Consider the following 25,184-nt stretch of genomic DNA (forward strand, 5'->3'; position numbering starts at 1 on the left):
CTAAAGTGACGCCACCGAAATCGGGGTGTTACAAGAACTAGGTAAAACAGCGACAAAGCAGAAGCTGGATCTGGAACAGCAACTGGAGACAAAGAATTTGGAACTTGAACATGAGAAGTCTTGGAAAGAGAAGGAGTATGCATGCCTTCAAAGGCATACAAACCATCCGGACCAACATGACCTTTAAGGAGAACTCTAGTGGTGACCTGACATTTCACAACACAAAAAGAGGGGTGAAACTCAAAATAAACATTATTATCCCTTGCAAACTTATTGACACTAACCAGATTTTTGATGATATCAGGAACTAAAAGCAGGTTTTTGAGAGTAAGTGTGGTGTTATTATGGTAAGGAGAAGGAAAGGAAGCAGATCCTATAGAGAGGATTGGCAAACCTTGTCCATTCCCCATGGTCAGATGTGGTCATTACCAGCAAGTGAAACACTATCTGAGACAACAGATGCATCATTAGTCACATGGTGAGTTGCACCAGAATCAGGGAACCAAGTGCTCAGGTTTGCCGAAGCAGAAGAACCTCCAGCTTGTGATGGACCAGTGATCATAGCTTGAGGAGTTCTTGCATTGAAATTGTCAGGCCTTTGCCCTCCATTTGTGAACTGAGAAGAAGATGCATTATTCCAAGGTGTACCAGAAAAAGGATGAAAACCAAACTGCTGAGGACCAAAGAGAAATCCAGGAAAAGAAGATCCAGGTCCAGCATAACTGACTTTGACAGCTAGCATAACTAACCCTAAAGCTGACTATATACACAGTCAGCAGCTACTAACAGTAGCTTCTACTACACGGTATGTGATGTACTCTAATGAAAACAAGTAGACCCAAGGACTCGTGGTGTCAAGGAATGCAACGCTTGTTGTGGAAACAACACTTAACTGGGGACTGGAGTACTTTGTTATTAAGGACAGCGAAGGGCATCCGATTAGTTAGGTAATAAGCAGTAAGGACAGCACCCCCCCCCCCAAATGGTGGGGTGCGTTGCCATGGATTCAAAGTGTCCTAGTAGTTTCAATGAGGTGATGATTTTTCCTTTCAACAGCCCCATCTCGTTGAGGGGTATGAGCACATGATGTTTGGTGCAGAATGCCATGATAAGCCATAAAGGACTGTGACAAGTTTTCACCGACATTATCACTACGTAAAGTGCGAATAGATACACCAAACTGTGTCTTAACTTCATGGTAAAACCGTTGAAAGATTCAGAACAACTCTGACCTATTTTTCATTAAAAGCAAACAATTACAGTGATAGTAATCATCAATGAAGGTGACTAACTATCAAAAACCTAGAGTGTACTAAATACGACTAGGACCCCAAACATCAACATGGACCAAAAGCAAAGGGAGGTTTAGCTTGACTATCAACTCCCTTCGGGAAATGATGTCATGTATGTTTTTCTAGTTGACAAGAATCACAAGAAAAGGGTGGATATCTTGGAAAGACTTATACCAATTTTTGTAACTTTCGAAGGCTAGGATGTCCCAATTGAGCAGAGATGAATCTGTAGTAGTGCAAATGCGAGGTTGGCTAGAGAGTTGGTAGAGACCTTTGCACTCATATTCAATGAAAATCATTCGCCTTGAACTCTGGTCTTGTATGAAAACAAAATCTTGATGAAATAAATGATAATCAAGTGAGTGAGTCAAACGACTAATAGAAATTAAATTAATTGGGGAAGCTGGAACATAAAAAAACTGAGTCAACATATAGGGAAGGAAGAGGATTGGAGTACCCACCCCCTCGAATTGTGTTTGGGAACCATTGGCCATGGTGACCGAAGGTAGATAGATAACTACAAGAGGTTGGAAGATAAAAAAATTAAGATTTATTACCAGAGACGTGGTCAGGAGCACTTGACTCCAAAATCCATGGATCATGAGAAGGAGACACAGATAGGCATGCAACACAATTACCGGTGTGCACAACAAAATAGTACAACTTTGGATCTAATGGCGCTTAAACCACTTTAAGAAGTCAGTATAGGTTGCAAGTGATGTAGAAGGCTTTGAGGGTTGACGCTTTGTAAACCACCTCAAGAATTACTTTAGGGCGACATAGCAGCAAAACTGTTAGATGGTTCATGGGAGAGTCTGAAAGCCATGGGTTGCAAAGAGGAGAGAGAAACACCCGAAAAACTGTAATACCGAAGGCAAAATTGCAGATCTTTAACACCCAAGATTTGAAAACCAAGAAACAAGGTCAGATCTGGAACAAGTAGAGGTGTGATCAGTGAGACAAACGACGACCGAAGAAGTGGCTGGATGTGACGCCGTGTGAGAGCTATGATGAGGGCAAAACTGGCGGGAATTGGTTGATCTGGATTTGGAATTTCAGTGCGGTGGTCGTCGTCAACTTCCGAGGAGTGGCGGTGGCTGGGCAGTGTCAGGAGAGTAGAGAGAGAGAGAGATCTGAAACTGTATTCTTGTATATTTAATGAATGAGTTGTTATAGGCACTCCATAAGTTTACGTCAAATCTCGAGTTTGACAACCTTGACAATAAATGCATAATATCAGTATTTCCCTATTGACAATGATTATGTTACGTACTTACATTTATTGCAAAATATCCTATATATATTTCCATTATTTCTTACAGTTTACATGGCTTGTGACAGGAGGGACAAAAAGAAAGAATGTGGGGGATGACTGGCCGAGAATCAACTCCTGCATCTTTATTTCAGCTTTATGTTAACTATGGTCGATATGCAGAAGCTTCCTATCTTTTACTAGAAGACATAGAATCATTTGCTTCAATGGTAAATTTTTCTCCCTACTATGATGGAATGAACTTATTATTGTTGATCATTCTAATGTTTGTATGTTCAATTGGTATGATCAAGACTAAATTGCTTTTATCATTAGATTTTCCAATCGAACATTATTGTGCTTGTCTGCCTGTTGAGAACCTAAGCAGAAACTGAAAAACTGAATAGAAATTATCATTGAATCAAAGGTGTGATTACAAGAGTGATTCTCAGTATTTATACTTGAGATAGTAGCTTGCTAAACAAGCTATCTAGACTAACCATAGTTCTAACTGAACTAACTAGAGTTGACAGCTGGCTAACCAGGGTTAACAACTAACCGCAACTGACTATAACAAACTCATAACAAACATTGAGTTTAACTGCCTTATACTCTAATAGACCCCCTCAAACTCAAGGTGGTTGAGAAAGAAATTTCTCAAACACATTGAGTTTGTCCCTTAGAACCTCAAAACGTGTAGGAGAAAGAGGTTTAGTAAAAATGTCAGCTAGCTGGTCAATAGAGGGAATATGGGTCACAAACAGTGACTTGTTGAGAACCTTCTCCCTAACAAAGAAAATGTCAAGCTCCATGTGTTTAGTTCTAGTATGAAGAACAGGATTATGAGTTAGAGCTACTGCCCCCATGTTGTCACAGTAGATCTTTGGTGTCTGAAAAGGAATATGAAGCTCTTGTAGGAGAGATTGGATCCAAAGAAGCTCTGCAAAAGTGTTGGCAAGGCTTCTATATTCTGCCTCTGTACTGGACCTTGCAACCAGTGTTTGTTTCTTGGAGCCCCAAGACACTAAGTTTGGACCAAAAAACACACAAGAACCAGAGGTTGATTGCCTATCATCTGGATCTGATCCCCAATCAGCATCACAGAAGGCAACAAGAGGGACTGGTTGAGAAAGAGAACAAGGCTTGATCAACAAACCATGATGGCTGGTTGCCTTAAGATATCTGAGAATCCGTTTGACAGCTTTCCAGTGCTCTTCTAAAGGCTGGCTGAGAAATTGGCACACTTTATTCACAGAAAAACTGATCTCAGGTCTGGTTAGAGTTGCATACCGCAATGCCCCAACAATAGACCTATAGAGTGTTGGATTATCAAAGTAATCAGCACCATATTTAGTAAGTCTAGCACCACCAACCATAGGAGTGGAGATACCTTTAGCTTCTGCCATATCTGCTCTCTCCAATAAATCTCCAATGTATTTAGATTGAGTGAGAAGCAAGGATCCATTTTGTAAATGATGCACCTAAACCCCTAGAAAATAATCCAACTTACCCAGCTGCTTGAGTGAGAATTCGGAGTTCAAATTCTGAACAATTTTCTGAACCAATGTCAAGGAGCTACCAGTGATGATGATATCATCAACATAGACTAGGACATAAATGCAGCAGGAACTAGTATGAAAGGTGAATAGAGAAGGATCACAACAACTTGGCTTGAACCCAAACTTGACTAATGCTGCCTTAAGCCTCTCAAAGCAGGCCCTTGGGGCCTGTTTGAGACTATAAAGTGCCTTATTTAGCTTGCAAACTAAGGACTTGTCAGCATTCTGAAATCCTGGTGGCTGAACCATGTCTTCAAGAGCACCATTGAGGAAGGCATTATTAACATCTAGCTGATGAATATGCCACTTCTTAGTCACAGCCAAGGAAAGAATCAACCTTATGGTGATAGGTTTCACCACAGGAGAGAAGGTTTCTGAGTAATCAAAACCTTGTACTTGATGATAACCCTTTGCTACTAATCTAGCCTTGTATCTGTTAATAGAACCATCAGCATTTTCTTTAATCCGAAACACCCACATGCAGCCTATTGGTTGTCTATGAGAAGGAAGAGGAACCAAGGTCCAAGTATTATTAGCTTGCAATGCATCATACTCAGCTTGCATAACTACAAGCCATTTAGGATCCTTCAAGGCCTGCTTTGTAGTGGTAGGCTCAACTTGAGTGAGCAAGAGAGTAGGAAATTGTCTTGGCATGACAATACCAGACTTGGATCTGGTCTGATCCAAGCCATGACTTCCGCTTCCTAAAAAAAAAAAAAACGAAAAAAAAAATTCCGAAAAAATTAAAAAAAAAAAAGCAAAAATGGCAGTCCCATTTGCGCAAGCCAAAGGCCTCAGACTCAGACGAAGGAGCACAAGTCCAAGGAACTCCGATGTTCCCGCTAGAGTACTAGCCCAGACAAAGAAAGTCGAAAGGCAGACTCAGACGAAGGAGCACAAGTCCGACGACCACTGATGTTCCCGCTGGAGTGCAAGGCACATGCAAAAAAAAAAAAAAAATGGAGTCCCAATTGAGGGGGAGTAATAGAGATAATAAAGTGGTGACTCAAAGAAGTCCCACATTGCCTAGATTAGCAAGTGCACAAGTGCATATATAATAAAGAACACACACACCCATTGCCTTAAGCCTAAGGTTTTGTGGTGTTGTGTGGTTCTAACTTATGATTTCTAACATATTAGAGTATAAGGCAGTTAAACTCAATGTTTGTTATGAGTTTGTTATAGTCAGTTGCGGTTAGTTGTTGACCCTGGATAGCCAGCTGTCAACTCTAGTTAGTTCAGTTAGAACTATGGTTAGTCTAGATAGCTTGTTTAGCAAGCTACTCTCTCAAGTATAAATACTGAGAATCACTCTTGTAATCACACCTTTGATTCAATGATAATTTCTATTCAGTTTTTCAGTTTCTAGTTAGGTTCTCAACATGGTATCAGAGCTGGTATGATCCAAGCCATGACTTCCGCTTCTCAAAAAAAAAAAAGAAGTAGGAAAAAAAAAAATCCGAAAAAAAAACAAAATTCAAAAATGGCAGTCCCATTTGCGCAAGCCAAAGCCTCAGACTCAGACAAAGGAGCACAAGTCCAAGGAACTCCGATGTTCCCGCTAGAGTACTAGCCCAGATAAAGAAAATCGAAAGGCAGACTCAGACGAATGAGCACAAGTCTGACGATCACTGATGTTCCCGCTGGAGTGCAAGGCACAGGCAAAAAAAAAAAAATGGAGTCCCAAATGAGGGGGAGTAATAGAGATAATAAAGTGGTTACTCAAAGAAGTCCCACATTGCATAGATTAGCAAGTGCACAAGTGCATATATAATAAAGAACACACACACCCATTGCCTTAAGCCTAAGGTTTTGTGGTGTTGTGTGGTTCTAACTTAGGATTTTTAACACTACCACCTAGTAATATGTTTTACGTAACTGATCTTTTTGTGTTTTGGAAATTGATAATATTAGACAAATGATTATAAAATGTGTTCACCATTTCAGATAACACCGTTTTAGAGACATATTTTGACCCATATCTGAAATTTATTGACCTTGCACCTTTTTAAAATTGTTCTTGTTTACAGACTTGCACTGCATAGGATTTAGTATCCTTTACGGTTTTACCATTAATGGATAGCTTGAAACAGTCCATTCGTGCTGTTCTTGGTCACTTATGTTTATAGTTGACTGACTTGATTCATATTAAACATCTGCATTCACTATTTTTTTATATATAACTATACATTCTAATGTTACATATTAAATAGTTTAAGTTGTTTGCAAAACAAGGAAATTCAGAAACTGTGGGTAACTATATGAGTCAGTATATATAAGATGGCTTTGTCTGCCGTAAATCAGGAAAATAACTGGTGCACTGGTGGACCAGAAATATTAACCATTGGATTTGTTGCAAGTTTTTTTAGAGGGATGAGATTTATTGTAGCCACTTGTTACTAGCGGTAAAGGCTAATTTTTCTTTTTTGAACATGGGTCCTTGATTCAGTTAGCGACTCTTAGCCTTCTGTTTCTCTACGGCAATCGCGGCACCATTTTTTCTTTCGAGGAACCAAAGCTCTAAAGTTGGCCACTCATATCTTAGTAACAATTATCCTCTTCCTTTTTAATCAATCTTAGGCTGCAATTCTTGTATGAATCATGAATAAAGCATGAGTTGAAGTTTCAAGAAAAGAAAAACTTCACAAATAGCATCAATCTTAGGCACCCACGTTCTACAAGCAGATTGTAACCCACGCTCTACAAGCAGATTGTTGATGATAGTTGTTAGATATCTTGTAAATAAGTCGGATATCTTTTATTTATGGTTATTAGGTAAGCTAATCATGTAATTAGGGAAGTGATCATTTATTGTATCTTTATGGTGCCTATTATAAATAATGATCCCCATTATGTAGTTTAGACACACAGATTAAGTCTAATATTGCCTCTCAGCTTCTCCTAATTTTACATGGTATTAGAGCCTGACGAGAGGCAATTCTAATCCGTCGTCATTCTCAATGGACTCAATGCCCACCGGTGTGAGAAACTGTGTCTCATTCTGGTTTTCGTTTCTTACCTCTATCGTGTTTCATTCCGACAGTTTCCGTTTCTTCCACCTGCCGTTGTCGTGTTTCATTCCGACAGCTTTTCCGACCTTATCACCTGTTGTGTTTCATTCCGACTGTTTCTGACCTTACCGCGTGCCGTGTTTCACTCCGATGACGTTTCCTGCTTCTACCTTTGTCGTGCATCATTCCGACAGCCTTCTCCAGCCACTTCCAACACTGCTCAGTCATGCCGACCACCACCATTAGGACCGCCTGGAGTAGACCGGCCGATCCTTGGTAGTTTCAGCTCAAACAGAGGTTCAACATGCCTCCAATGCAGTTGTGTGAACTTACCCGTCCCCCTTCTCAACTTTGTGTGGCAGTGCGTCCTTTGGTGGCTTCGGCCGCCGTTTGGTTCGCCACACTCGCCCTTCCTAAGATTGACAAGCCTCATATATATATTAAATCAATAACAAATATTACTTGAAATTCATAACATATTCTTACTTTCATAGTAGCAAACAAGCAATAAAAGTCATAGACCTTGAGAGAGCAGAGTACTCTACAGAGTACTTTCTTTTAGGAAAGGGATTCAATCCCATAATTACGAGATGGAATAATTGGACTTTTTTTGTAGGAATTGACTGGATATCGGGATGAGATGTTGTTTATGAAAAAAAAAATTAAGAGCTAATACTTGTCTGATGAAATTATCACAAAATCCTTTCATGATGACGGATGTGCTGGCATCTTGGTGTTCTTCCCTGAAGTTGTAAGGCTTGGTGAATGTGTGCGAGAGATGCTTTGTTGCTGTGTTGTGCAGAGGTGTGTTTGCAATGTTATGATGATAGCTGTTGTGGGTGATTGTGAAGATGATGGTGTATTTATAAGTGGCGACTTAAGTGGGCTTTTGATATTGCTTGGCCTCTCCTGCTCGATACGGAGATGGACACTTCACAGGGTTACAAGGTGGAGAGTGTTAACTTGATGGTTGTTGTAGCCTGGGTTTAGTTGGGATTTTTAAGGAATGCTGCGCTGTGCAGCATGAGTCTGGTTTCTGCTGTTGAGCACTGTGAATTTGGTGTGTTATGTCTGTAGTCTTTGCAGGGTTACAGTGTTGATTTGAGGGTTCTCTGGTCTTGGATAGTTTGCTTGTGGCTTGAACAGGTGGATTATGGCAGTGTGATATGTTCGGAGGTTAAGAAAGATGCTGAAAATGTTTTTTATCTTGTTAAGTTTGTGGTATGTTGAGGGGTTCAAGATCTGTGATGAAAATTTGTGTCTTGGTTTATGTGTTCTCATTTGTTCTCCTATATGTCGTCAAGGGTGCAATGTGCTTGCTGCAGGAGTGTTGCTAGCTATTCTTCCCTCTCTTTTATCTGCTGCCAAGGGTGCCATGGGAGGTGTGTCTGGCTATAGCCAGCCAGAGCCGTCCCATTTTCTCTTCTTTTTCTTCTTGCTTGAACTTGGGTCTAAAGGGCTTTGCTCTTCTCTATGATGTGTTATGGATTACTGAGTTTCTCTTCTCTTCTTAGTGATAGCTCTATATTAAAAAGGCTTTAATTTCTTCTCTTCTTTCTCGTATTGATATTTCATGTTATTTGCAATGTGGTGGCAATTGGCAAATTTATGGTGTGCTTTTTCTTTGTGCATGGTGCAGCATCAGTGCCATCTGTTTGTTGTCTATTCATTAATATTTCCCAATATGAACCTTCTGCAGAGACCGGCAGATATAGTTAGAAGGAAAATACCATTTGCTGCTTGGTTCCCATACACAACAATTGAGCGGCTTCTTTACCAACTTGAGGAATTAATCAGAACGGATAACATGGTTGATCAGTGGGACAAGCTCAGAAACATGTTGCATGATTCTTTGCGGAATCATCTGAAGACGGTAGGATCAATATCTTCTTGATTTATTTATTTTTCCTTCTAAGTGGCTGGGGGTGTTCCAATTAGTGTATCTGTCTCTCTGCTTTTCAGTTGAAGGTGGACTCAGATGATGCTATTTCTGTATTTTCTTGATGGTTACTTAACTGTTGAAAGATAGTAGAGGGAGACATGTCTGTTCACAGTGCTCTTGATCTCTTGCTGTGTGTAAAACAGGTTTGTCATTTGTTTATACCGCAGTGGTTCGTTCACTTTTTGTTCCTCAAGTTATGGTGTATGTATTGTTTATCTGTTTGATAATTTCTCTGTTGAACATTGTATGATCCTTTGAAAAGGCCTTGGCATGGAATGTCAACATTTTGGGATGGCACTAATTCTCTTGCCACAGGAACAACAAAAATTATCAATGATGACCTCTTCACATGAATTGAAGATGTAGCACTAAGAATCAGCGTCCATGAATACCAGTATAAAATTTGTACATGCTTTTTATTTTAACCATAAAGATATATTTATATTGGACAAGATTGACCCGTTGTTTGTGCGTACGTGCTGTGGCTACATTGGCAATATTTCAGGGAAATTCACTATAGAATTAGTGCATGATTGCTCCCCCTACCCAAGTACACCACCTTAAATCCACTTAGAAAATTGCATGATCTAGTATGGTTTAATTTTTCGAGGATCTTGGAAAGAATTTTTTTAAGGAACATAGCTCCCAATATTTTGCCCCAACAAAAATAATATTACACAATTATATCTAGAAATGTAATATAAAATGCAAAAAAGTTAAGAGTAATGATTAACTGTTAGTTTTAGGATTATAAAGTTGACAAATTCCGTGCTACAAAAATGGTTCCACATGATCCGGTTAACTGGGGAGCAATGATAGTTCCTCAAGCCCTCCAGGAAATGGTGGCTCCCTCTAAAGAACAGCTTGTAACAAAATCACAAAAAATCAAGAACAAAAACATAAAATTCGGGTTAAGGTATGTTTCAAGCTCTAAATCCCTTAACTAAAACATAAAGGTGAGGTTCATGTATGTTTCAGGTTTGAAATTGTGGAACAAGGACAAGGACAGGTTCAAAATAGGTTTCGGGTTCTAAAACCCAAAAAAAAAACATAAAAGCCGGGTTAAAAATAGGTTCGGGGTTCTAAATCCCAGAACAAAAACCTAAAAGGAAGGTGCAAAACAGATTTCAGGTTTTATATCCTGGAACAAAAATATAAAGTCGGGTTCAAAACAGGTTTCGAGTTCTATACATCGGAATAAAAACATAAAAGTCAGGTTGCAAGTCCCCGGACAAAAACAAAAGGTCACGTTCAAAACAAATTATGTGTATTATGAAACAAATACATAAAAGACTTTCGAGCTCTAAATCCTGAGAATAACAAAAAAAATTCAATGATATCTGACTCTAAATCTTGCTGGGATTTAGGTCTCGGAACACCCTAAACATAAATCCATTCAAATACATTTCAATGTTAAAACTCATAATGGAATTTATGTTCCCGGGATTAAAACCCGGAATGACGAAGCTTCGCTCTAATGGTGGAACTAGGGGTGGCAATATGGGTTGGCAGGACGCATTATTAAAAGTTGTAACTGTAACCTCAATGACAACTATCAAGTGTAAGTGTCAATAACCTTCATCAAATCATTGGTAAATGTCATTTTTTCTTTGATACACGCTCACTAGATGTGTTTACAATCATCAACAAGAGTCACTTCAGTCAATAATTGTCAACCAACAATTATAAACGATAATGTCGAGCGGTAATGAAAGTTTTAGACAAAACATAACCTACAAATAGGATCACAAATTATATAGGTGAATACATGGAAGGTCATTATTGACTAATTTTCAAAAAAGTCTTTTTAGTTTAGGTCTGTTGTAATATATGTGCGTCTTACAATAATCTACTTAAAGAATAAACATAGAAAGAAATTTTCAAAAAAGAAGTAAAAAATGGGTTGGCGGGCTGACCCAACCCAACCCGTCATAAACCTGCCAAAATGCTGGTTGGGTTGGGCTGACCCAATTTTAAAATTTGGGTTCAAAGTCTCAACCCAACCCGCTAAAAAATTTGGGCCAAACGGGCTAGCCCAGCAGGTCAAGCCCATTTTTCCATCCTAGGTGAAACCGTCGTCTGGTAAACACGAAGGAGAAATGGGGAAGAGGAAGAAACCACCAAATCAAAGCTTGATGAAGGTGAAGATGAAGCTTATCTCAAGATTGGAAGATGAAGCTTGATGTTTGAAGCGCGATGGAGGTGAAGATGAAGAGGTTAAGGGTTGAGAGATGTTCAAAGTTGAGAGTTGATAGTGTGAGTGAAAGTGAAAATGAGTGGGGCGGGGTGCGTGGGAGGGGATGGTATTTTAGAGTAACTGAAATTTGGGTAGGTTGTGAAATTGGGTAGGTAGATTGGAAAATTCAACTCCCTTATCCGTACTTGCGGCCAATCCATGTTTCGATTCCTAGTCTATGTCATGGGCTCAACATGCCATAATGTGTAGAAGTCTAGATCCACCTATAAAATCTGAAATTGATATGTGAACTTATTATCCGCTCAAGTCAATATCACAGCCTAAAGTATATCTTAACTTATGGTAGGTAGACATGTAAAAATGAGTCGAGTCGGATAGGTCAGCATAAACAATGGGGTCAAATGGTAGGTATCATGAACTAACTATCATAAAAGCTTAAATTATTGAGTAAATAACACATGAATGATTTTATAGATGGCTATTGCGTGAGGGGGTGTGTTAGAAAGAACGCAATAGCTATTTGGACTAAAAGGGTGGACGATGCACAGATCCACCTACCATATGCTAAAATCAAATTTTTTTTATTAGAATAACAAGCCCAAAAATGATTGAACTCCAGACCACTTACTCGTACCAACTATCCCAAAAACTTAAGTTATTGGGTAAAAGACACATGAATGATGCTATATTATATTTGTAAGACCTAGGATTTTATAATTAAATAATTAATTTCCAGCTCACGCATAGGACTCTGTGTAAGCGTGAGTGAAACTTGACTTGTGTTTGACGTTTTGACTATTGATATGAAGACGAAAGTTCGCAGTATGTTTAAGGATGACACTATAGTCATTTTGATTGATAGCACGAGCCATATTCGCACCCGACTAAGGTCGTGAGTGTCCGAAAAAGGCTATATCCGCTCCTAGAGCATTGTTTAAGAGAATTTTAGAATTAATGAGAGAATAAGAACCTGAGTATTTTTCCCATGACCAGCTTTCCGATACGAAACCCTGGACTGTACGCTTGTTAGGTTTCGCTTCCCAGAAGTCCGTCGAAGCCAGACTTTAACTTCTCGGGGACTTTAACTAAGACCCTGAATGAAGATTTTTTCTATTCGGAGCTTCTAACGAAGTTTCCATCCGCATAGCCTCATTTCTTTCGACGTTTGTGACCTTTTTCCTGAAGGAAGTTTCTTCATCCGACGTCGACTGCAAAAAGTAGTTTTTCGGCATAAATCGACTCACACTGTCTTTGAGACGTTTTCCTCAATTAAATGAACCTTGATTTGAGTTTCGACATTCTGTCGCCGAATACTCAATTTTTATCAGCAGACGAAAGTACCAAAACGACCGGAACCGCAAAATATCGATTTTTCGGATTTTCCCCTCTACTATAAAAAGGGAAAAATGAGAAAATATCTCATTTTCTCCCAAAGTGGCCGAGAGTTAAAGAGAGAAAGAGAGGGGTGCAGAGCTTTTTCCGATTCTTTCCCGATCGTCCTGATTTCAGAAGCTACGCGTAGGCACAGAGGTAAGGATGCTTAATCTTACTTCTATTTCTGCTTTCTGTCGGCTTATTCTAGCTATTTATGTGCTTAAAGTTTAGGGCTTTTTGTAAAAATGTCTGATTACCTCGATTTTTCTTTCCAACTATCTTCTACTGCAACCCAACATGCTATAATCACTGTTGGATCGTTCGGATTTTCACCGAGTCGACATAGATCTGAAAAACTGACTATAAACCCATTTTATGCTGAGGTTCCGCTTTTTGAGTCAAAAACTCTCGACTGAGCTTAGCGTCAGTAGGATTAGTCGTCATAATCGTCGTTGGTATCGACCCCATCTAATTTGTTTTTCGAAATTCTAATTTTGAGTTTCCGAGCTAAAAATATTGACCAAAATACCCCTGCGACAGTTTTCGACCCGATAATTTTTCTGAGAGTTTCCCTGGCCTAGATATCGCCTAAGAATACCTAGGAATTGATTTAGATCGAAGAAAAAGTTTGGAAACCCTATTTTTGAGAGTGGCCGAAACCTATTTGTTAGGGTACCGTGTCCAAAAATAATTCTTGGGTCTCTATGACCTGAGCCATTACGTAGCTCTTTCAATTGTCGAAATTTTGGCGTTGGTTTCGTGTCATTTCGAGTTCTATAGCTCGAGTTATGCTCGTTTTAGCGAACGAAGTCTCTGTTGTCAATTTGTGCTTAAATAGGAACTCTGAAGCTTTAAAAGCTTTCTTTACGATTTCGATTAGTGTTGTTTCTAGCGAGGCTTGTGTTGATGATTGTGTTTCCTTTTTCTAGGTTCACAACTTTCATGCCCAACTTCTACTCACGAAGGTAAGGGTAACTCAGTTTTAGCGTGTCTTTGAGTCTTGCCTGCTTTTATCGCACTGCATGCGTTTGAGAAGAAGATGTTTATGTTGATTGGCATTTGATTATGATTGTTGTGCTGAACAAGAAAATGTTTTCTGGAGGCTTCGGCCGAGTGAACTTATTGAGACGTGTGTCTCCGTTTTCTGAGAGGCTTCGGCCGTTTACTGGTTTCTGTCAATTGAATTGAGTTATGTTCGTTGATAATAGGAATAACATGTGGTTACTCTGAATTGATCATTTGCTGGGCATTGCTGTTGACTGACTTGGCATATAGGCTTTGGTCATTAAGTGGCGATGAGGTGGGTGTGGTCCCACGTGATTGTCTCGTCTTTCGAGGCGTTATAAAGTGGCAATGAGGTGGGTGTGGTCCCGCGGGATTGTCCCATCTTTCGAGATGTTCTAAATGGCGATGAGGTGGGTGTGGTCCCACGCGATTGTCCCGTCCGTAGTGACGCTAAGTGGCGATGAGGTGGGTGTGGTCCCGCGTGATTGTCCCGTCTTGAGAGACGATATTGATCGATCCATTTTGGTAGCAGCATATAGTTGCATTATAGGGAACTAACACCTGACCCTATGTTGTTGGATTTTAGTTATTGGTTTATTGATATCTGACTTGATGTTATATTGTTGAGGTTATTATTATCTGAGTTAATCTATGTTAAGTTGTTGATATCTGGATTAAATTAAGTTGCTAATTTATTTACCATGCTAGGTAATTAAATTTGAATAGCATGATTTTCTCTTTTATATGTGGTAGTTGCATGGAGTTAACCCTTTTCTATTTGCTACTTGTTATTTGGGCGCTTAACGCTATTAGGCGATGAAGAGCCTTCTGGCGATGCTTAGCCATGCTGAGATGGAGGAGGGATAGTAACCGGCGGAGCAAGGATGGAAGAAGCTGTATAGTTTTCTCTTAGTAGTTTATGCTTTGAGTCTTCTTTGTTATCTGAAAACTCTGTTACTAAAACCCTGTTTTCGCCACTGTTTAAGTGTGCGCACTTATTTTGGAAACTTACTTATACTATTGTAAGACACTATTATCATATGTCGGGAACGGGTTGTTTAATTAAGACTATGTTATGTATTAAACTTTGTTTAGTTGTTTTGAAAAGGAAAAAAATTATCGTGTTTTCTTAGGATTACGAAATAGTCCTTAGACTTTGTTAGGTTACTAATGTGACTCCTCAGTTGAGAAATTGGGGCGTTACAATTGTGGTATCAGAGCTTTGGTTGAGAAACCATAGATTTTGGGTAGAGTGTCTGCTTAAGATGTTTGAACTCTGAGACCGATTGATGGGGTGTCAATCGGAGGAAGAGTGTGCTTGATTACTGTTTATATAAATTATTCTCGAAGGTTGTTCGTAAGTGAATAACCTTATGCTAATTATCGTTAATTATACATTTGATTCTGGTGCTACGCATTCATTCATAGACTTAGCTTGTGCGACAAGGTTAAAGCTAGAAGTGTCAAAGTTACCGTTTGACTTGATAGTGTCTACCCCTGCATCTAAGAGTCTAGTAACTAACACTGCATGTTTGGAATGTTCTTGGATGTACCTAGATAAGAAGTTTGTAGCAAACTTAATCTGTTTACCTCTCAAGGGATTGGACGTGATCATAGGCATGGATTGGTTGTCCCACCATCATGTTCTTCTTGATTGCGCCAATAAGGTAGTTATCTTTCCCGATGCTGGACTCGCCGAGTTTCTGAACTCGTACTTTTCAAAGCTTTCTTTAAGGAAAGGAGCTTTGAGTTCCCTTTTGTCCGCAACTGTGATGGAAGCTAAGGAGAATGGAGTACAAGGAATAGTTGTTGTGCAAGAATTGGAGGATGTATTTCCCGAAGACGTACCTGGAATACCTCCAGTCAGAGATATGGAGTTCACAATTGATATGGTCCCAAGCACTGGACCTATATCAATCGCACCTTATCGTATGGCACCGGCAGAGTTGACTAAGCTGAAGAGTCAACTCGAAGATTTGACCAAGAAGGGGTTTATTCGACCTAGCGTTTCTCCGTGGGGAGCGCCAGTGCAGCTTGTGAAGAAGAAAGACGGAAGATCGCGACTTTGCGTAGATTATCGACAGTTGAACAAAGTCACCATAAAGAACCGTTATCCGTTGCCAAGGATTGACGATTTGATGGATCAATTGAAGGGTGCTGCTATTTTCTTGAAGATTGACCTGAGATCGGGATATCATCAGATTAGAGTCAAAGACGAGGATATCCAAAAGACCGCGTTTAGAACACGTTATGGGCACTACGAGTACTTGGTGATGTCGTTTGGAGTTACAAATGCACCAGCTGTATTCATGGACTACATGAATAGGATCTTTCATCCATTCTTGGATCGCTTCGTTGTGGTGTTCATCGACTACATCTTGATCTACTCGAGGAATCGTGAAGAACACGAGGAACATCTGCGTCAAGTGTTGCAAGTTCTTCGGGAGAAGGTATTGTATGCTAATGCGGCAAAGTGTGAGTTTTGGCTAGAGGAAGTAAAGTTTCTAGGACATGTCATCTCAAAGGAGGGCATTGCTGTGGATCCCATTAAAGTGGAAGCGGTACTTGCATGGGAGCGTCCTAAGACTGTGACAGATATAAGGAGTTTCATCGGTTTAGCGGGCTATTACCGACGATTCATTGAAGGCTTCGCTAAGATTGCAAGACCATTGACGAAACTCACTCGAAAGAATCAACCTTTTGCATGGACAGAGGATTGCGAGCAGAGTTTCCAAGATATGAAGGAGCGTTTGACGACCGCACCAGTTCTGACATTACCACAAGAAAAGGAACCCTACGAGGTTTACTGCGATGCTTCGTACCAAGGTTTGAGTTGTGTGTTGATGCAACACCAAAAGGTTGTGGCTTATTCTTCAAGGCAATTGAAGATACATGAACAGAACTATCCTACGCATGATTTGGAGTTAGCGGCTGTGGTATTTGCGCTTAAGATTTGGAGGCACTATCTCGATGGGAGCACTTTCCCTGTTTTTAGTGATCACAAGAGTCTGAAGTACCTGTTCGATCAGAAGGATCTGAATATGAGACAAAGGCGTTGGATGGAATTCATCAAGGACTATGATTTCACTTTGCTGTACCACCCAGGAAAAGCAAATGTTGTAGCAGACGCACTGAGTCGCCAGACAATTCATGTTTCATCACTGATGATTAAGGAATTGGAAATTATCGAGACTTTTCGCGACCTCAGTTTGGGTATGCAAGTGACACCTGGAAAATTGAGCTTTGGGATGGTGACGATCACTAGTGATTTTCTGAACGAGATCAAGGTGAAGCAACTGTTAGATGAGGAGTTGATCGAGAAACGGAACTTGATCATTTTGGGAAAAGCGCCGGATTTCGAGGTAATGTAACGCCCCGATTTTCGGGTGTCACTTTAGTAACCTATTAAAGTAAATATGAAATATTTTCCAAATGATTTACAAACACGAGTATATTTTTTCCTCTTTTCAAATGTATTTCCAAAACATGTCATGCATACTCCCAACTACAAAGGGATTTACATCAAGCCTTGAACAAGGCGAGTACCCGAAACCCCAAATATAAATTTCTAAAATCGTTATGCAAGCTTAAACCAATAATGGTTAGCTCTCTAACTCAAGGCTCTAACTCTACACCTGTCTCTATTCTTCAAGTCTTTCACAGTTCTCCAAGTTATCCTCTCCGACTCGTACGAAGGTAAAGCTCCATCGAAGATTCTCCATCGCCTAATAGCGTTAAGCGCCCAAACAACAAATAGCAAATAGAAAGGGTTAACTCCATGCAATTACCACGTATAAAAGATAAAAGCATGCTATCAAAGTATAAGTGCGTAACATGGCACATAAGCTATCAACTTAATTCAAGATAGATAACACCATATATCTACCAACATAAAATCAAATCATATATCAGCATATCAGCAAAATCAACGATATGGTTTTAACTCAGATATCAACAACTTAACAACATATATTTATTCAGATATCCACAACTTAACACCCTAGGTTTAAATCAGATAACAATAAAATCAACAATATAACATCAAATCAGATATCAACAACCTCAACAATATAATATCAATTCAGATATCGACAACCTCAACAATATAACATCAAATCAGATATCAACAACCTCAACAATACAACATCAAATCAGATATCAACAACCTCAACAATACAACATCAAATCAGATATCGACAACCTCAACAATATAACATCAAATCAGATACCAACAACCTCAGCAATATAGATTATCTCAACTATCAACCACTTAACATATCAGATGACAATAAAATAACAATATGAGTCAATCAATAACGTCTCGAAAGACGGGACAATGATAGGACCACACCTCCCCATCGCCACTTTCACATCGTCACACAGACGGGACAATCATAGGACCACACCTCTTGATCGCCACTTATAGCGTCTCACAAGACGGGACAATCATAGGACCACACCTCCTGATCGCCACTTAGCATCTCACAAGATGGGACAATGATAGGACCACACCTCCTCATCGCCACTTATAACGTCACACAAGACGGGACAATCATAGGACCACACCTCCTGATCGCCACTTAACATCTCACAAGACGGGACAATGATAGGACCACACCCCATAGAGTTAAGAGAAAAATGTAGAAATGATATATTAACCTATAAAAAAATTATGAGGAACTTAATGAAATTATAAAATATAAATTAGGATCACTTTGAGCAAAATAAAATGATCCATGGACAAGAAAATGTGTATGAATTAAGCTAAAAAATAATTGTTAGACAATTAGAACAAATATGACGTTGTCATATTATGCAATTAAGCTAAGTATCGATCCAAGAAATGACGATACTTGCATCGGGTTCATTTAAGTGAGAAAATGGCTTGAACGCAGTATGCTTCAAAATATACCGCAAAACTACTTTTTGCAATTGATGTCGGATGAAAACATTTCCTTCTGAAGAAAGGTTAGAAACATCGAAAGAAATCGGCTTACGCGTGTGGAATCTTGATTTGAAGCTCCGAATAGAAAAAGTCTTCATCGACAGTTTATTTTAAGGTTCTGGAGCTGTCAGGGATTCAGTTTCGGCAAACTTCCGAGAATCGAAATCGATTGTTCATACAGTCCAGGGTTTCGTGTCGAAACACTTGTCAAGGAAAGGAATAAGAGAAATTCTTATAATCCTCTGAATATTTTTGAATTCCGCTCCTACAGTGCTTTAAGAGCGGATTAGCCTTTTACTAACGCTTTCGCCATAAGGCGGAAGTGAATAAGACTCGTGTTATAACCTATAGCGACTATAGAACTATTTTTAGTCATTCCCTGAAGTTTCTTTCTCATTATACTAATCCGAACATCAAACATAAGTCGAGCTCCTCTCACGCTTAAACAGAATCTTATGCGTGAGGTGGAAATTAATTAATTTATTTTAATTCTAAAATTTTGGGTCTTACAATACTACCCCCTGTTCTAGCAATGAACATTGAAGAAAGGTATAGTACCTAGAGAGTGGAGAATTGAGCTAGAGAGAGAATGAGAATGAGAGAGAGAATGCTGAATTTCATGTATGATTTCATCAAATGAGCCAAAAATCCCCCACAATTGGTAACTCCACCCTATTTATTGAGTTTGGGCACTATCTCTTGGGCCAATTGGGCCTCCGAAGCCAAGGCCCATCTTAAGGTTAGGGCCCTGCCCCGGGGTGGGCTACATGCTAGGCGTTGCCCCTCTAGGGGCTCGCCCAGTCCACTAGTCCACAAGACACCGAGCTTGAAGTATGAGAGCTAAGTGTGTCTTTTAAATGCCTTTACATATGTCCTATAATACACTGGGATTTGAGCTGCCAACATGGCTTAAGAAAAGAAAAGCAAACTACGTCGCCAACATGGCGTGAGCAAAAGGAAACTAGCATCTTTAGTCATCCAGTCCACTGACTTGGCGAACAACCTGAGCTGACAAGTCCACAAGTCCACAAGCGGCGAGCGACCTGAGCCGACAAGTCCACAAGTCCACAAGCGGCGAGAGCGATCGCTCCGTACTGGCGGTCAGCTGGAACAGGTGCATGATCGTCTACCGGCGGGAAAGGTGGCAGGCATTGGTCACGTGCCGATCACCCAAACGTTGATTGGCAGTATTCCCGGCGAGCGACTAAACTTTGTTGCTGGTATCACCTATCGGGCGATGATGTTTGGCTATTATAGTGGCGAGGCCTTTCGCGCTTTCCCCTATTTCAAAAACCCTTCGAATCCTCAACTGCCCCACGTGATGCGTCAATTACATCAATTTCCCTCTTTCTCCGGAAACGTCACTTCACTTTTCATAACCGTCCCATCGTGCGCAATAACTCCCCATTATACGCAACCCACTTCCCCAAAAACCATCATGACTTCCAACCTTCCACACGCGTCCAACACGCGTCACCCTTCCAGACTCCCCCCTTTCCCTATAAAAACCCTTCTTCCCTACAATCATCCCTTTCCGAAACCCCTCTTTACCTCCCTAATCGCTTACCAGACTCCTTCTGCCAACTTCCGTTCCGGAGCCATCGCTTATCACCCCTTCCGCTACCCACTCTTCACATCTTACTCCGGTGAGTCCTACTGCCCTTATCTTTGCATCATATACATACTCATCTTCTCCTGTCTTTCACTTCGCTGGTTTCTAAAATGGCTTCAAACCCAACCTCCCCTAATCACTCCACTATAAGATCAAGATTTGGTCATGTGGTACAACTCTATGTTTTGATGATAACAAGTATTTATTTGTGGATGAACAACTATGATACTCTAATGTTTGTCTTGAGTGTTTTGACAAACAGGTTCTGATTCTGACACCAGAAGATATATTCGATCAGAGGATCTGAGGATCAGAGGATCTGAGGATCAGAGGATCTGAAGATCAGAAGATCAGAAGATCAGAAGATCTGAGGATCAGAAGATCTGAAGACCAGAAGCTCTGAGGGACCAGAGGCTCTGAAGGTCCTGAAGCTCTGAAGGTCCAGAAGCAGAAGTTACGAAGGTCAGAGGATCCAAGCTTCCCTCTGACTCTGATCACCAAGCTTCACAAGTTCCAACACGAAGCATTCCTCTGATCAGAAGTCATTGGTTAAAGGCAAATGTCTCTATCAAGAAGTACAAGAGCAGTGTACTATTCTGAAAAGCCTACCTACCAAGGTTCAGCCACAGCAGGTTCTGGAAGTTCCAGAAATGCCCTCCAACGGTCATATTCTCTCAACAGAAATATCCTTTGCACCTTGGACTATAAAAGGCTGAAGAAAAGAAGAAAGCTAGGAGAGAAAAACCAAGAGCTGCAATACAAGAAAAGATTCAAGCTTCTACTTTCTTCATCTGTTCTCATTTAGTTTACACTCAGCTTATTTAGAAGCAAACCTCTGTAAACACCAACCTCAAACAGTTGTTTGATTTTCCTTAAGGGACCGGGTAGGTCAGTATCCTTAAGAAGACTAAGAGAGTGAATCTTAGTGGTGATTCCTTTAGGAGATCAAGGTTGATCGGATCCTAGAGAAGACTAAGAGAGTGAATCTTAGTGATAGCTAAGTCAGTGTATTGTTAGTCACTTGTAGGTTTCAAGTGCAGTTGTAACAATTATCTGATTAGTGGATTGCCTTCATTCTAAGAAGGAAAAAATCACCTTAACGGGTGGACTGGATTAGCTTGAGGGATTTATCAAGTGAACCAGGATAAAATACTTGTGTGCTTCTCTCTTCTCTCTATCTTTATCCGCTGCACCATCTATCTTAGAGAAACCGAAAAGATTTACTTTAAATCTTAAGGGGAAAGTTTTTATATTGAAAACGCTATTCAACCCCCCCTTTTAGTCGTTTTTCACACCTTCAATTGGTATCAGAGCGCAAGTTCTGATTACCACACCTAACAGTGTTCAGTGATCCGGGCCGGTGTGAAAAACAATGGCTGCCACCACCAGTGAAACTCAAAGAGATGGTTACAATGCAAAGCCTCCTATGTTCGACGGTCAAAGGTTCGAATATTGGAAAGATAGACTGGAAAGTTTCTTTCTGGGTTTCGATGCAGATCTCTGGGATATTATTGTGGATGGCTACGAGCGTCCAGTTGATGCAGATGGCAAGAAGATCCCAAGGTCAGAGATGACTGCAGATCAAAAGAAGCTGTACTCACAACATCACAAAGCAAGAGCAATTCTTCTAAGTGCTATTTCCTATGAAGAGTACCAGAAGATTACAGATCGTGAGTTTGCAAAAGGCATTTTCGAATCTCTGAAGATGTCTCATGAAGGAAACAAGAAAGTCAAAGAATCAAAGGCATTGTCTTTGATCCAAAAGTATGAATCCTTCATCATGGAGCCAAATGAGTCCATTGAAGAAATGTTCTCCAGATTTCAGTTGCTTGTAGCTGGCATACGACCTCTCAACAAGAGCTACACAACAAAAGATCATGTCATAAGGGTCATCAGGTGTCTTCCTGAAAGTTGGATGCCTTTGGTGACTTCAATAGAGCTCACGAGAGACGTTGAGAATATGAGTTTAGAAGACCTCATCAGCATTTTGAAATGCCATGAGCTGAAGCGCTCAGAGATGCAAGATCTGAGGAAAAAGTCCATAGCCTTGAAATCCAAATCTGAAAAGGCTAAGGTTGAGAAGTCAAAGGCTCTTCAAGCTGAAGAAGAGGAATCTGAAGAAGCATCAGAAGATTCTGATGAAGATGAGCTGACTCTGATCTCCAAGAGACTCAACCGCATCTGGAAGCACAGGCAGAGCAAGTTCAAAGGCTCTGGAAAGGCAAAAGGAAAGTATGAGTCCTCAGGCCAGAAGAAGTCTTCAATCAAGGAAGTCACATGTTTTGAGTGCAAAGAATCTGGGCACTACAAAAGTGATTGTCCAAAGTTGAAGAAAGACAAGAAGCCAAAGAAGCACTTCAAGACGAAGAAGAGTCTGATGGTGACATTTGATGAATCAGAGTCAGAGGATGTTGACTCTGATGGTGAAGTCCAAGGACTCATGGCAATTGTCAAAGACAAGGAAGCAGAGTCAAAGGAAGCTGTTGACTCTGACTCAGAATCAGAAGGAGATCCTAATTCAGACGATGAAAACGAGGTATTCGCTTCTTTCTCTACCTCTGAACTGAAACATGCATTGTCTGATATCATGGATAAGTATAACTCCTTATTGTCTAAGCATAAGAAGCTGAAAAAGAACTTATCTGCTGTTTCCAAAACTCCTTCCGAACATGAGAAAATTATTTCTGATTTGAAAAATGATAATCATGCTTTGATCAATTCTAACTCTGTGCTTAAGAACCAGATTGCTAAGTTAGAAGAAATTGTTGCCTGTGATGCCTCTGATTGTAGAAATGAATCTAAGTATGAAAAGTCTTTTCCAAGATTCCTAGCTAAAAGCGTGGATAGAAGCTTAATGGCTTCAATGATCTATGGCGTAAGCAGAAATGGAATATATGACATTGGTCATTCTAAACCTTCTGAAGTTGCTCCATCTTCTCTTAAGAAAGGAACTTTCTCAATGTCAAAATATCATGCTCAAATTCCTTTATATTATCCTGCTGGAAGACCCAAAGTTGTCAGAACTTCTGGGCTAACTAACAAGAAAGGACCCAGAAAGTGGGTACCTAGGGATAAGATTATATATGTTGCAGATATCTTCAATAGGTCCATCGAAACTCCAACCATGGAACCTGGACAGTGGATGCAAGCAACACATGACGGGAGAAAGACATATGTCCCAAGATCCAAAACTTGAACCTGAAGGTGAAGTTGTTCTTGGAGGCATCAGTAGAGTAAGATTTGGTCAAGGAATCATTGGTTTTTGATATGAACCCCTCTGTTGATATTCTGAACGCTATTCATGTTAGAATTAATGATAAGCTTGACTCTGACAAGTCAAAGCTAGCTGAAAAAGCTTGCAGAGATGAGCATGACCGTTTCAGAAAGAAACAAAGACTCAGAACTTGACGAACCAGAAGCAACAACATCAGAAGATGCTACTACAACTTCTGACTTGCGTCATCAGAAGAAGAGTAGGTTCCTAGCTTCTCATTCTGAAGCATTTGAAGATGAAATTTTGTCCAGAACGGAGATGTCACCAGAACCACACTTCTGCTCTCATCAGAAGATACACTAATCAGCAGCCAAGTATCCCTTGGTATTACTTCTGAGGGGGAGTATTTCGTCTTATGCTCTTACTATTTTTTTTCCCACCTTCATTCTTTTTGCTTATGACAAAAAGGGGGAGAACTTATAGTATCTTGACAACTCCTATATTATTTAGCTCAGAATCTAGATATTACTAACGTTGATATTAAGTATTAGATTCAGGGGGAGCTTAGCTCAGAATCAAGCACGAGTCTTGGATTCAGAAGGAGCAAGATAAACTATACACATCAGGATAAGTTTTAACTCTGATACCTTATACTCTGAGTGTATTCAGTTTATTTGTTTAGAGTTGTTCATCAAAATACATGGTTTTGTCATCATCAAAAAGGGGGAGATTGTAAGATCAAGATTTGGTCATGTGGTACAACTCTATGTTTTGATGATAACAAGTATTTATTTGTGGATGAACAACTATGATACTCTAATGTTTGTCTTGAGTGTTTTGACAAATAGGTTCTGATTCTGACACCAGAAGATATATTCGATCAGAAGATCTGAAGATCAGAGGTTCTGAAGATCAGAAGATCAGAGGATCTGAGGATCAGAGGATCTGAGGATCAGAGGATCTGAAGATCAGAGGATCTGAGGATCAGAGGATCTGAAGATCTGAGGATCTGAAGATCAGAAGATCAGAAGATCAGAAGATCTGAGGATCAGAAGATCTGAAGACCAGAATCTCTGAGGGACCAGAGGCTCTGAAGGTCCAGAAGCTCTGAAGGTCCAGAAGCAGAAGTTACGAAGGTCAGAGGATCCAAGCTTCCCTCTGACTCTGATCACCAAGCTTCACAAGTTCCAACACGAAGCATTCCTCTGATCAGAAGTCATTGGTTAAAGGCAAATGTCTCTATCAAGAAGTACAAGAGCAGTGTACTATTCTGAAAAGCCTACCTACCAAGGTTCAGCCACAGCAGGTTCTGGAAGTTCCAGAAATGCCCTCCAACGGTCATATTCTCTCAACAGAAATATCCTTTGCACCTTGGACTATAAAAGGCTGAAGAAAAGAAGAAAGCTAGGAGAGAAAAACCAAGAGCTGCAATACAAGAAAAGATTCAAGCTTCTACTTTCTTCATCTGTTCTTATTTAGTTTACACTCAGCTTATTTAGAAGCAAACCTCTGTAAACACCAACCTCAAACAGTTGTTTGATTTTCCTTAAGGGACCGGGTAGGTCAGTATCCTTAAGAAGACTAAGAGAGTGAATCTTAGTGGTGATTCCTTTAGGAGATCAAGGTTGATCGGATCCTAGAGAAGACTAAGAGAGTGAATCTTAGTGATAGCTAAGTCAGTGTATTGTTAGTCACTTGTAGGTTTCAAGTGCAGTTGTAACAATTATCTGATTAGTGGATTGCCTTCATTCTAAGAAGGAAGAAATCACCTTAACGGGTGG

At 40.1% G+C, this 25,184-nt stretch overlaps 1 long non-coding RNA gene across 1 annotated transcript; it reads left to right on the forward strand.

The window, feature by feature from the left end:
• The first annotated feature begins 6,676 nt into the window (after window positions 1-6,676).
• On the forward strand, window positions 6,677-9,569 carry LOC130745145 (uncharacterized). Its single transcript, XR_009021555.1, has 3 exons — window positions 6,677-8,987; window positions 9,077-9,199; window positions 9,319-9,569. It is a non-coding gene; the product is annotated as an uncharacterized LOC130745145 (long non-coding RNA).
• The last annotated feature ends 15,615 nt before the right edge of the window (window positions 9,570-25,184 follow it).

This window comes from Lotus japonicus, chromosome 3, assembly GCF_012489685.1.
Source record: "Lotus japonicus ecotype B-129 chromosome 3, LjGifu_v1.2".
Lineage (NCBI taxonomy): Eukaryota > Viridiplantae > Streptophyta > Magnoliopsida > Fabales > Fabaceae > Lotus > Lotus japonicus.